The 12,692-nt window shown below is 40.4% G+C and overlaps 2 protein-coding genes across 8 annotated transcripts in view; both read left to right on the top strand.

Moving 5' to 3' along the window:
- The window catches only part of LOC116712074 (NACHT, LRR and PYD domains-containing protein 3-like), a 1,065,068-nt gene that overhangs the window by 355,599 nt on the left and 696,777 nt on the right, over positions 1-12,692 (top strand). The window lies entirely within an intron of this gene.
- LOC116712157 (clavesin-1-like) overlaps positions 1-12,692 on the top strand; it is a 30,761-nt gene that overhangs the window by 207 nt on the left and 17,862 nt on the right. Inside the window, exon 2 of the mRNA XM_032552051.1 lies at positions 6,773-6,775. The gene's annotated coding sequence lies outside the window, so the exon portion shown is untranslated. The remainder of the gene's footprint in view (positions 1-6,772; positions 6,776-12,692) is intronic.

Below are 12,692 nucleotides of genomic sequence, written 5' to 3'. Positions count from 1 at the left end.
AAATCTATATAATTACTTTATCTGTGCAGATAATGTTAAGAATTACCTGATTAATCTGTTAATATTGTCATATTATATACAATCAGTAAATGTTTCCCTTAATCTGACCTTCTATTATATTACAGATTAATAAATGCTGATATTTATTATCTTCTTATTGATATAAATTTAAGTGAGTTTAATTTCCTTTAATATTAAAGGTTTAGCTGACAGTAGAAATAAGCAGATTTGTGTAAAATTTGCAGTTTTTCTGTATTTGAGTTGCTGGGAAACAGAATTATTGCTTGGTTTTCCTCCGTCTCGACTCCGGGCGGTCCGGTTTGTCCGGATCCATCCGGTGGGAGAATCCCGACGGGAATGTTTCCCTTCAGGTGGATCTCGGTGAGGAGACGTCCGTTAGGATGAGAACCAAGCAGAGAAACACGATGTGACGACCGTAAACAGCCCGGACTCACGCTCGGCTCGGCTCGGCTCGGCTCCGTCCCTCTCAGTCTGGATCTAAATCCCCGTCAGGAAAACCGACCCTGATGCTTTCAGGGTGGAGGAATATTTTTAAAGGTTGGGATTGTTTCTGAGTTTCTCCTGCTGAATGACAAACTGCTCCAGTCTTTGCTCTGACTCATGTTTTGTTTTGTTTTTATGATAATTCAGAATTTTATGCCTGTTTTTGTTTGGAGATTAGAGATAAAAACTCAGATTTTTAAAAGTAACATTAATCTGTGAGTGATTTCAGACAATTTGAGTTTTGATTATTATTTCAGAACAGATTTATGAAAAATATCTGAAAAATAAACCCAGAGCCTCATGAAAACAATCTGACGGATACAGAATTTTGTAATATGTTCCTATAATTATATCAGTTTATAACTACGTCTGATTAGGTGCCACATTGAGTCATATTGTGATATATTGGCTTAATGCATTGTATCGAATTTTCCCCTATTATGATATTATCATATATGGTGTCATACAGAATCATATTCTACTGAATCATATCGTCATGTTGAATCAGTTCATTCTTAACATGAACAAGTTCTAAATCATTTCATCCAGGTTAATAAAACATTCATTCTTTCATAATTCAAAGCATTGTTAAGTAAATTAAATTTATTCCATTATTTTGTCTACTTACTCAGTTCAGTTTATCCGCCATATCTTCCACCTACAAACAATGAAATGAAGAGGATTAGTTCAATGTTCGGTGTAAATTCTGCTGATTAATGCGCTATAGTTCAGTTTGAAGTGAGTGGAGAACCAGATGTTACATATCTGGTTCCCACAACACCTACAGTTTGAAGAACACAAAGCAGTAGCTCAGTGTTCACCTTGAAGGAAAATGTTGCTGCAGCTGCTCTTCTATGTGGAGCGGCAACGATTCAAGGACCTCCATTTTAAAAACACCTCGATGCTTCGCTAAATTACGTTTTGCTATCTAGCGCTGTGTTTCAGCCGGACGATTATTAGTGTTGCGCAATGCCCCTTTCCCGCCAATGCTAAGTGCGGTTAGCAGCTAAGGACGGAGACGGAAAGAAGCGCCGCTAAGAAAGAGACAGAAAATGTGGAAAGTGAGGAAACATTTCAAACTAAACGGAAACGGAAACACAGCAGGAAACATCCGCTGCGCTAACAGGTAACTTTTATCTGAGTATCAGCGCAGAACCCGGCAGGTAGCATTTCGGCTAACTTTACGGTTACTAACTGATCAACAAGAGTGAAGAAGTGAGTAAAAATTTTAAAAATAGATTAGAAATATATATTTTATAAATATTTTTCATACTTTTAACTTGATACGGAAAACGATATTTGAATCGTTTTGCATTTTAAACAATACAAAGTTTTCTTGTTAAAAATTACTAACATTTTCTCTTTTATATTAGTAGCTACCAGAGAACGGCTCCATTTCTTATTCATTAATTGTCAGAATAATCGATAGATAACTTGATTCAATAATCGTTCACTACGCATCGTTATCAGTCATTTCCCCCTAACATTTGGTGTAAATGTTTTATCCGTTTCCTAGCAGAGCTGTACTCACCTCATGTACAAACTGGCGTTCAGTTCCGCTAATGAACTTTTTTATAAAGAGTTTTCTGGATCATAAGCCGCACTGTATCTAAAGTTTGGTTCACAGGCGCGATTTTCATGCCGATTTTTATCTGGATTTCCCCTTCAGACAATCTTAAAGACGGTCATGAGGATATTCGTGTTGAGTTAATCGGGGATATTATATGTATTCTAAAACTTTAGCCGTTGCTTCCAAATCGTCGGCCATGTTTGTTTACACTGAAATCCCGCGAAATTATGCGAGATTTCCTGTTTGACATCGCGAGAGAAGTCGGTCCCTGGCGACGCCAGCTGGACCAAACCTGTTCCATCTGGTTTTATCGTCATGTTTGGTCTCTCAGGTTTTAAACATCAACTGAGAATTTAAAACTCTTCCCAGGTATGAAGTGATGTAGTATGAGATAATTAATATTGTTACCAAACCATGTCTTCTAAATCCCATCAGGCTTTTAGAGTTAAAAACAAACTAAAACTAAAACAATGAAGTAAAGCAGCTGCAATCCAAGAAACTCCATCTGATTTACAGAGGAAGTAAAAGGTTTTTTTTTCATTAAAATATCAGGTTTGCTCTGCAGGTTTATTGAAGCTTGTAATTCCAGTGCAGGTCATTCTTCTGACCATCCCAGCCCGACTGCTGTGGTTCTGGTCGTCCCTCTCCCAGGTGAGCGGTGGGCGGGGCCTGCTGGCCTCAGGTGCCGCTGAGGTGGCAGGATTTAAATAAAGTTGTGGAAAAGAAGAGGCGCGTGGTTTCCAGATCTGCAGCGAACCGTCAGCAGCTGCTGTGTCAACCTGCCACAGGTGTGTGAGTGTGTGTGTTTTGGTTTGCATGTGTGTGGAGTGTGTGGACGCATCTCGGAGTGTTTGTTCAGAGCAGCAGACCTGAACGTTTATAATGCAGACAGCAGCAGCTGTTTGGGCAGATCTGAGATCAGATTTCTGCTTTTATCTGAAGAGCGGAGCAAACAGAAACCACACAGGTTCTGGTGATGATCAGAACCCGGTTCTCTGGTTCTGGTTGTGAGGAGGCTAAGCGTGATGAGAGGTTTTCCTGGAACTGCAGCAGGAAGTTCCTCGTAATGTTTTGCGCCTCCAGAAACCACAGCGCGGCGATTCCTCTGCTCACGACCAGCGGCTGAATATCCGGGTCGGATCGGATCGGGTCGGGTTCCTCTCAGGCTGCTGCTGCTTCAGAGGCTCAAAGCTTCATGAGGAGTTTAGATTTAATAACTTAGGATTTTCAGGTTTTGTTCATTTTAGCTGCAAAAATCAAACAGCCGCTTTTCATTCCTGCAGATTTACAGGATTTCAGTTTAAAATGGAACGTAGTGAAACATCTTTCTGCAATGACAGATCTCTGATTCACTCATCCATCCGTCCATCCATCCATCCATCCATCCATCCATCCATCCATCCATCCATCCATCCATCCATCCATCCATCCATCCATCCATCTTAATGATGTTTATCCAGTGAAGTTGTTATGGTGATTTTCTCCTCAGGGAAGACAATAAGTGTGTTAGATTTCCTCTGTGTGTGTGTGTGTGTGGGTGTGTGTGTGTGTGTGTGTGTGATGTATTTATAGGCAGCAGTCGGTTCTGTAAAGTTTTGGACCGGGTTCAGAGGTCCATGTCTGCAGAGCTTTTAACAAACAACTTCAGCTAATTATACAAAACAAATCTGAAAGCTTTTATTCAGTTATTAGAGGAAAGCAGTTAATTATATTCCAGCCGCAGCGTTTCAGACGCTCCTTCCCTCCAGCTCCAAACTTACATAAGCGACAGGTTTTAATGGGATAAAACAATCAGAGAAAGTGCTGCGGCGTTTAGAGCCAGCGCCGACTGCTTTTGTCAAGGCGTCTGGCGGCGCTGGCGGTCCAGAGGCCGCCGCCGCCGCCGTGAGTCACAGCAGAAATACCAGAGCAGCATGTGTCAGCCGTAATCCACTGTCAACGATCCTCTAAAGTGACTGTTCACGGCAACAGACGGCGGCTTAACCAGGAACAAAGGAGGCCGGGAGTAAATCCTGATGGACCTCCAGAACCGGGTCTGGTACTGCTGACTCAGCTCTCTGGATCACTCTGCAGGATTTAAGTTCCTGTCCAGTTAAAATCTGGGCTTTTATTTTGTTTGGACCATCAACTTCCTGTCACTAGGGGTGCACCGATTCATCGGCGCCAATTTTCTTAATTTTATGAGATCAGCTGATGAGGGACCAGAAATTATTCTAGAGTAAAAGTAAAAAGTTTCCGTCCGAGAAATGACTCGAGTGAAAAAGTATCTGATAAAAAGTCTACTGATCAAATTACCAATCATTTAATATTTAAAAATTACATAAGCAGACTAAAAAATATAAAGTTGTTTAGAAATGTTGGTATTTTAAGAACCAATATGACAATAATTCAAATAAGAAACAAAAAATATCAGAATCAGGAAAAAGGAACATTTTTCCAAATCAGTTTCTTTCAATAAAACAAATTATGAAACTTTAACAGAAACTGCAGGTGTTTGAGTTTCTGGTTAAAACATGTTTGATTTTCATTCAGTGGGAAGAAAAAGTTTAACTCAGGAGTGAAAATACTTTAGAACAAAATTACTCAAGTAAAAATAAAAAGTTCAGTGAAGTAAAAATACTCCTAAAAGTACATTTTAATTTTATTTCTGTTGCCAAATTTATCAAAGTTTCAGTCAAAACAAATCGACCAAAATCTGAATCAGCAGGTTGGACTTTTTAAAGATCGTAATCAGGGATCGGCCAGAAAACTGCAGTTGGTGCACCGGTCGGTGCTGGTCCGGTCGGACCCGGTCCGGGTCCTGCTATCGGACAGGACCGGTTCCGTAAAACGGGTCAGAACTTCCCGTTGTTGAGCTCAGATTAAACCCGCTCGGCTCATTCGGGCTTTTCCATAACATGACATAATGTGTCCTACAACAGATTCACCCCATTCAAAATAAGAGCATGAATATAAACGTTTAGCTGCTCTGAGTTCTTAACAGTTGATAAAACTTCATCACAAATGTTGAACTTTATTTCACTGAAAGTTTTGTTCATATTGAAAATTCAGCTAAAAATCCAAAACACTGGCATTTTATTTGATCTTCTCCTGACTGATACCTTTCTGCTGTTTCTGATTCTCTGACTGGAAAACCCTGAAGTTTGTTTTTCTGTGTATTGAAGCCACATTAAATGTTTGGAGGTGATTTTATCATGGCTGTGTGAACTCTGCAGATCTAAATGCACCAGAGATTCAGTGAACCATGTAGAAAAATCCAGATTTCTGCAGTTGGATCCTGGATGTTTTCAGTAAATGAGGTTATTTGATCAGTTTTCTGCTGTTTTGTGATTTAACCGCGGATGTGGAGGAAGAAATGAGTCTTCATGTTGAATCTGATCCGGTTGAAGCCCCTCAGCAGGTGAACTCGACCTCCTGCTGAGTGGTTAAACCTTCAGGGTTAATGAAGAACAGCTGCAGCGGCCTATTAAAGGCCGCTAAAATCACACACGGACCCACAACGCGCCGCCTGCGTGCGCCGGCCTGAAGCGACCCCCGGCTGACCTTGAACTCGCTCGCTCTGTTTTAGGGTCTCATGATTTACCAGCAGCACATGGAGGAGCTCCAGTCAGCGCGCCTGACGCTCCTCTTCCTCCAGAGACTAAAACATTTAGAGGTGATTTTATTCCAGAAATTCGTTTCCTGGAACTTTTCTGTCATTTTTCAGGATTTTCTGATTTTCTCTCCTGATCTTCATCAGCTTTCAGCTCGTTTATATTTAGCCTGAAGTTTCTCCTCTGGCCTCGTGTGTTTAATTCACTCTGAACCTCCTGCGGTTTATTCAGGATCAGTCAGGGGTGTTCAAAGTGTGGCTCGGGGGCCATTTGGGGCCCTAGGAATGAGTTTGTGTGGCCCCTGACTGCAGTTTAAAAATGGTGCAAATTTGATTGGTAAATAAAACCTTTAGTTTTTTAGTGAGCCTGAGTATCTATTGGTGAGTTCAGCTGCCAGATGAGCTCAGATTGTGTTGAGTCTTAACATGTTAAACATTTTAACCCAATGAATTGTTTTTTCTTTATTACATAAGTTCCACCAGGAACCTTTATTTGTGCGTTTCTGGTACGACTTTAAATCTGACGTACAGGAAACATCCGCTAACAGCAAAGCTGCTTCTTGACTCTCATGACTTTTTATCCAATAATTTAACAGCAAAAACTGTTTTTGATCAGAAATGTATCTTATTTTGTTGGTATATAGTTTATGATTAATTCATTAAAATTAACTTGATTAAGTTCCAACGTCACCCAAAACTAAAGCTTTTAAAAAGAAACACTTTTTAAAACTGTTTGTCTGTAAAGACGGTCTTTCTTTAATAATTTTAAACATATTTCCTTCAGGAAGCAGTTTTTAATTTATATGTTTTTATTTTAAATGTTGACAGAAACGATTAATGTCGCCGTTAAAATTCACGCTAAGAAAAAAAGCATTTAAAAGTTTGGCTGTAATTTCTGGAGTAACTTTTTCAATCAAGTAATCGGTGAAGTAACTAACTTACTTTTCAAAAGGTTAACCATAAGTTAGTAGTCGGATTACATTTTCACGGTTACTATGGCAACAGTGGACGTGATGAACCCGGATGGATCAGATATTGGTATCGGCCCAGATGTTCTGATCGGTGCGTCCTCCATGTTTCCATCTGACCCAGACCTCCAGAACCAGAAGGTTCTGCTGCGGTTCAGAACCGGTCTGCCTCTGAACCATCGGGTCAGGAAACGAGGATCGGTTCTGTTCAGAGAAACAAACACTCACAACATCCAACCTGTTTATCGCCGTGGCGATCAGCTTAACAGGTTGCTTATTGATTCTGCCTGTCTCCACACACACACACACACACACACACACACACACGCACACCCACACACACACACACACACACACACACACACGCTGCGACCCAGTTCCAGCCCGCCTGTCTCCTCCGTTCTGCTCTCCGTCTCAGCGCCGCGCCTCCTGCTGCTCTCGGGTCGCTCCCTCCTGGCTGAGCGGGTCTCTTCCTATTAGGACCGGGTTCTGCTTCAGCACGTCTGATTGGCCGGTTCGGGTGCCATGACGATGAGCCCAGAGCTCCGCCCACATGTTGGGACGCACAGAACCACAAACCATCAGGTTTTAATGAGTCGGAGGGAAAGAGAGCGACTCCAGGTTGTACACTGTAGCTAATCTGGAAAGTGTGGAGTGCTTTTTTTCCCCTCTCCATCCCATAATATGGCTGTCTGGATGTTCATGGAGGTGAAGCTTCATCTCAGCTTTTCCTCCAGGACTGATGTGGAATTACCTCCATCCTTCAGCTTCCTGTCCCACAGCATGATGCTGCCACCACCGTGTTTAGCCAGAGGGATGGTGTTCAGAAAGTGCTAAATTACTTCATCTATGACAAAATGTTTCTCCTGTTTGGTAAGAGAAATAATCTGCCAGTGAAACTGGAACATTTAAAGAATTTTAAAGAACTTTTATTTCTAAAAAATGTTTTTAATTTAGTTTTTTGAGTGTAATGAGACGTTTTCACTAGAAACTAAACCAGAAATGTTCTGGAACGTTTTGTTTTTACAGTGTATCGGACCACGATGTTAAAACCCAAACTGGTTCTGTTCTGGACATTTCCTGGTTCCACGGCGCTGCTGTTTGGACCCGTTCTGGATCGGTTCTGGTCTGGTTCTGGTTCTGTTCTAAGGACCTAAACAGGCGCCGGCTCTCCTGATCTGGTCCAGAACCTGTGAACCGGATCCAAACGGTTCCTCTGTTTCTGTGTGCTGCAGGTTTTTCTGCTGCGTATTGCCGTGGAAACGCTTCATCCTGCGTCTAATTTTATCCTCCTGTCCTCGTAGTTCTGAGAATAAAAACTCAGACGATGTTTTTCTGCCTTCATTCTGTGGAAGGACGAGCTTTCAGAACCGACAAACCGGATCAGAACAAACTGAGGCAGGTTTCTGTTCGCTTACAGATTATCCTGCTTCAAATTTCTGCCAAAAAACTCAAAAACATTTTCAAACTGAAAAATTTCAACATTTTTCTAGAAAATTTCAGATAAAATAATAATTTAAGCTACAAACTGATATTTATTCCAGTTTAACCTGACCCGTTGTTCAAATCGAGATGATTCAACATGAAATAAACGTTTTGAAAGCAGTTTATATATTTATTTGGTAGAAATAAAAAGTTGCACTACATCTAAAGAAAAATCCAATTTTAAACATAAAAACTTTGAACATCTAAAGATGCAAAAAGACCCAAAAGAGAAAAGAAAAATATTTAGTTTTATTTTAAATGAGTAACAAAACCCCCAAAATGTTTAAAGTTCATTTAGATACAAACCATAAAATCTAGATAAATATCTTCTGGGTGGAAACATTTTGATCCAGACGTTTTAAAGTTGTAACTTTTTCATTTTATTCATCAGAATTGATGAAATATTTACCATTTTTAAGGTTTTGATGGATCCTCAGCTGACGGATCCGACCTGCTGGTTCCCGTCGCCGAGACTCTAACATGTAGCCATCATGTGAATGGAGGTCTTCCTCCTCCTCCTCTTCCTCCTCTGTCTGCTGCAGAACTGGAGCAGAACGGTTGGAAGTGACGAAGCTAAAACGGGTGACGAGCCGCAAGTCTGACCTCCTTTGGAGCTAAATTAAAACGAACCTGAATATTGATGCCTAATGAAGGCAGGAAGGTGTGTGTGTGTGTGCGCGCGCGCGCGTGTGTGTGTGTGTGTGTGTGAGATGACGAGGCTAAAGCCCGGCCTGAATACGCAGCAGGAGCCGGGTCAGAGTTCAGGTGGAACGGGTCGTTTCTGACACATCAGGCGGATTCAAACTGGTCCAAACAGAACAAAATGTTTTTCTTGTTTTTGGCTGAATCAGGGATGAAACCCGTCCTGACTGGACCTCAGGATCTCCACCATCAGAACCGCCGTCCAGAGGTCAGCCGGGTCACAGGAACTTGGACTTTCCTGATTCTGTTATCATTTGGATCACTGATCCAGTTCGTCCACACAGTATTTTTCTTCCTGTTTTCTGACCAATCAGAGAGACACGCCCACTCTGGTTCTGGCTGGTTCTGGAGAAACTGGACCTGATGGTTCTGTGTAACCTGTCGGACCGCCTGTGATTCTGCTTCCTGTGTGAGGGGAGTAGTAACGCTGCGGATCCCCAGAAACGGCGGTAATCACCGTAGCAACGAGCATTGTAGAGTTAGCTGTTAGCTCGGCTGAAAGGAGGAAGCTGGTGGAGTGTTTGTTTCTTTTGGGCCGGTTCTGGTCGGGTTGAGGCCCAAAGCTGCGGGACGCACCTGTCATCAAGGTGTGTGTTGGAGAACAGAAATAAACACACTTAGCTTTGTCCCTGCATGGAGTCACTGATACATAACTCTGAGTGTGTGTGTGTGGGTGTGTGTGTGTGTGTGGGTGTGTGTGTGTGTGTGTGAGACTGAAACAACATCAAGCAGAAGATGAGAGGTCTCACACTCCACAGGCTGGTAATTTCCTCTGGGTGTGTGAGTGTGTGTGAGAAAGTGACAGCTGAGCGACGGAGCGCTGACACAGGAGAGGAGGAACGACAGAAATGTTAGGAAGGTGGAGGAAGAGGAGGAGGAGGAAGAGGAGGGGCGGATGAGAGGAGGAACGAAAACAGGGACGGACCGATGGACGGATGATGAAGTTCATTCAGTTTTATTATTTCCATCGTTTCTGCATTTTCGTTCTTTAATCTCGGGGATTTTGAGATTCATTCTTGGACAAGAATTTCTGATCATTTCAATTTTTGATAAAAATTTTTTCATAGTTTTTTGTTTCTTTTTACACAAACTATTAATCCATAGTTACTAATTTAATTTTAAATAATTCTTGTTTTATAAATAGTTTGTTACATTTTTATGTTTTTCCTATTTTTCTAGAATGAAAGCAGTAAAAAAGTGATTTGTAAATGTAATTATTTGTTTAATTGTTATTAATTATTAGTTATTTTATATATTATTGTTATTATATGAGGTATTTTTGCTTATTTTTATTGTTTTAGCCATATTAATAAATATATACTATTTATTTATTAATAATATAGAATTCATTAATTTATTTTTTAATATTATTTTTTAGAAACAAACCATAAGAATTGTACTCATATTAATAATCATTTTATAATTGATAAATTGTAGTATAGTGAAATCACAATAACAATACTAAATAATAATATTTAATATTTTTTATTTTGTAATATTATTATTAACTGCTTCATATATTTGATTTCTCAGTATCAAACATATCTTCATATGTTTGATACTGAGAAACATATAATAGTGTTATATGTTATATCATATAACACTATTATATGATAGTGTTATATGATATAACACTATCATATAATAGTGTTATATAATATAACACTATTATATGATAGTGTTTCATATAATTTATATATTAAATATATAATTTAATATATTTTTAAAGTGAATTATTTATTAAACATGAATTTATTTATTTACATATTGTTGGAGGAAGGAGACGTTTCCTGGATGTTCAGAGTGAAACTGCTTCTCTGTCCAAACACACCAGAGGGACGTCCCCGTCCCCCAGAGACAGCGGCACAAAGGTGCAGCTCGGGTTGCCAGGTTGCTTCTGCGGGTTGCCAGGTTGGTGTGGGTGTCAGTATCAGGCTGAACAGACAAACAGCTGCAGAGAGAGACGCCAGCTGGACGTCCAACTCAGACGTCCTGTTCAGTTCGCCTCTGTTCCTCAGTGTGTGTGTGTGAACACCCCCCCCCCCCCCCCCCCCACACACACACACACACACCGAGAGGTTAAAGTGAAGAAGCTTCTACTGGACATGATGAGGATAATTACCCACAATGCCGTCTGCTGTTGGAGCTTTAGCATCAGATGAGACTGTTGCTTAATTCATGACTTCTTCTGTTTTCTTTAACTCGTTCATTCTTTGCTCTCCATCTTTTCTTTTCCTTCTCTCTTGATCTTCCAGATTTTTTATTTTGTTTTTGATATTTTTTTCTCACTCATAGTTGGTATAAAACAGTTTTTTCCTTCTGTCCTCTGAGCCAATCAGCTGGCAGTTTCCTGGATCCTTCCCAGCCTCCTGATTGGCTGACAGCAGTGATGATTAGCGCTTTACAGTTAGCGCAGTTAGCTTTTAGAAACCCAAACATTAAGTTGTTTTTTTTGAGTTCTGTGTTTTGGACCAGAGGAAAAGACAGCGATGCGTTCAGGGAACACCTGGAACGTTGGATAAATGCGATACTTTCGGTTCCTCTGGAAGCTGCAGGTCTGATATGAACTCATGGATCTGCTCTAGATCCCAAATTACTGCCCATTTCCCCCTCGCAGTCTGCATTAATGTTATTTATGTTTTCCTCCATGTTTGTTTAGTTTCCAGTGTGTTTTATGGTGGTTACCATGGTTACCTCGCTGCTAGAAAACTGTTAGCGCCCAGCTGGGGTTCGCATGTTCTCCGGTTCATCTCAGAAACGAGCGGGACGCTTTAATATTTACATGTTTACATCATAGATCATATCAGAAAACAAAATGACGGTGAGATCATCGTCCAGTTTAAAGCATTCATTTAATCTTATAATTTTAAGTCATATGGATTTATAAATAAACTTCAGGGAATATTTCAGACCGACAGAGTCCAGGAGACAAATTTAATCCTCACATGATTATTTGAAATATTTATTTTGAAGATCCGTTGATGTTTTTTGTTTTAGTGAGGAAGTTTTAGAGCCTGAATGTTTCTCTGTTGGCTAATAATTCTGCACATGATTCAACCAGAATCCAGTCAGAGGAAAACTTATTCACTGAAACGGCTCCAACATCGAACACTCACACACCGATGCATGCATGCTGCACATGCAAACTCATGCAAGGACACATAGCTTTCTATTTCTGTGTCTGTATCTCTTATTTCAGCCTGTTGTTCTCTGTTTATCAATTCACGTCCTGCAGCTCCTCCGTCTGAATTTATTATCCTCGCTCCGAACAGCAGAGTTAAATCTGTAGTAAATACAGTCGTGCCGTTGTGTTCCTGCCTGGGCGACGACTCCTTCAGGGGTTATCAGAAATCTGTGAGATGGACAGCTGCACGTTTCCTCGGCGGCCGAGGTGGTAAAAAATACAGCGACAAAATGAGACGGCCAGGAGAAAACGAGCCGAGTCGACCTGATAGATGATGATCAAAAAGGAGCAGAGGACAGAGGAGGTGAAGATGGAAGGAAGGAACTGAAGAAAAAAGATGAAAGAAACCAAGACAGTGAAGTGGAGAATAGAAAAATACAAAAACGGATCAAAAAAAATCTGAAAAAATTTGAAATTTAAAAAGTTCTGTAAATGCAGGGGTGAAGCTAAGAGGTGCCCTGGGGTGCCCACTGCCCTCTTCTCCCTGAAAATCTAATTTTGTTAATACATTTTCATACAATTTAAATGGACCACTAAATATTTCATGGAGTTTAAATATGGAAAAATATATTAAAAACAAAGATTGGATCACATTTATAAAAGAGAATAAATATAATATCTTTCTATTATTCATCTCTATATGTTTCTGTTTGCTAACAAAGGAGGTCAGTTAGAATGTCAGAGATT

Source organism: Xiphophorus hellerii, chromosome 21, assembly GCF_003331165.1.
Source record: "Xiphophorus hellerii strain 12219 chromosome 21, Xiphophorus_hellerii-4.1, whole genome shotgun sequence".
NCBI classification, from domain to species: domain Eukaryota; kingdom Metazoa; phylum Chordata; class Actinopteri; order Cyprinodontiformes; family Poeciliidae; genus Xiphophorus; species Xiphophorus hellerii.
This window is presented reverse-complemented; position numbering and strand designations above follow the sequence as displayed.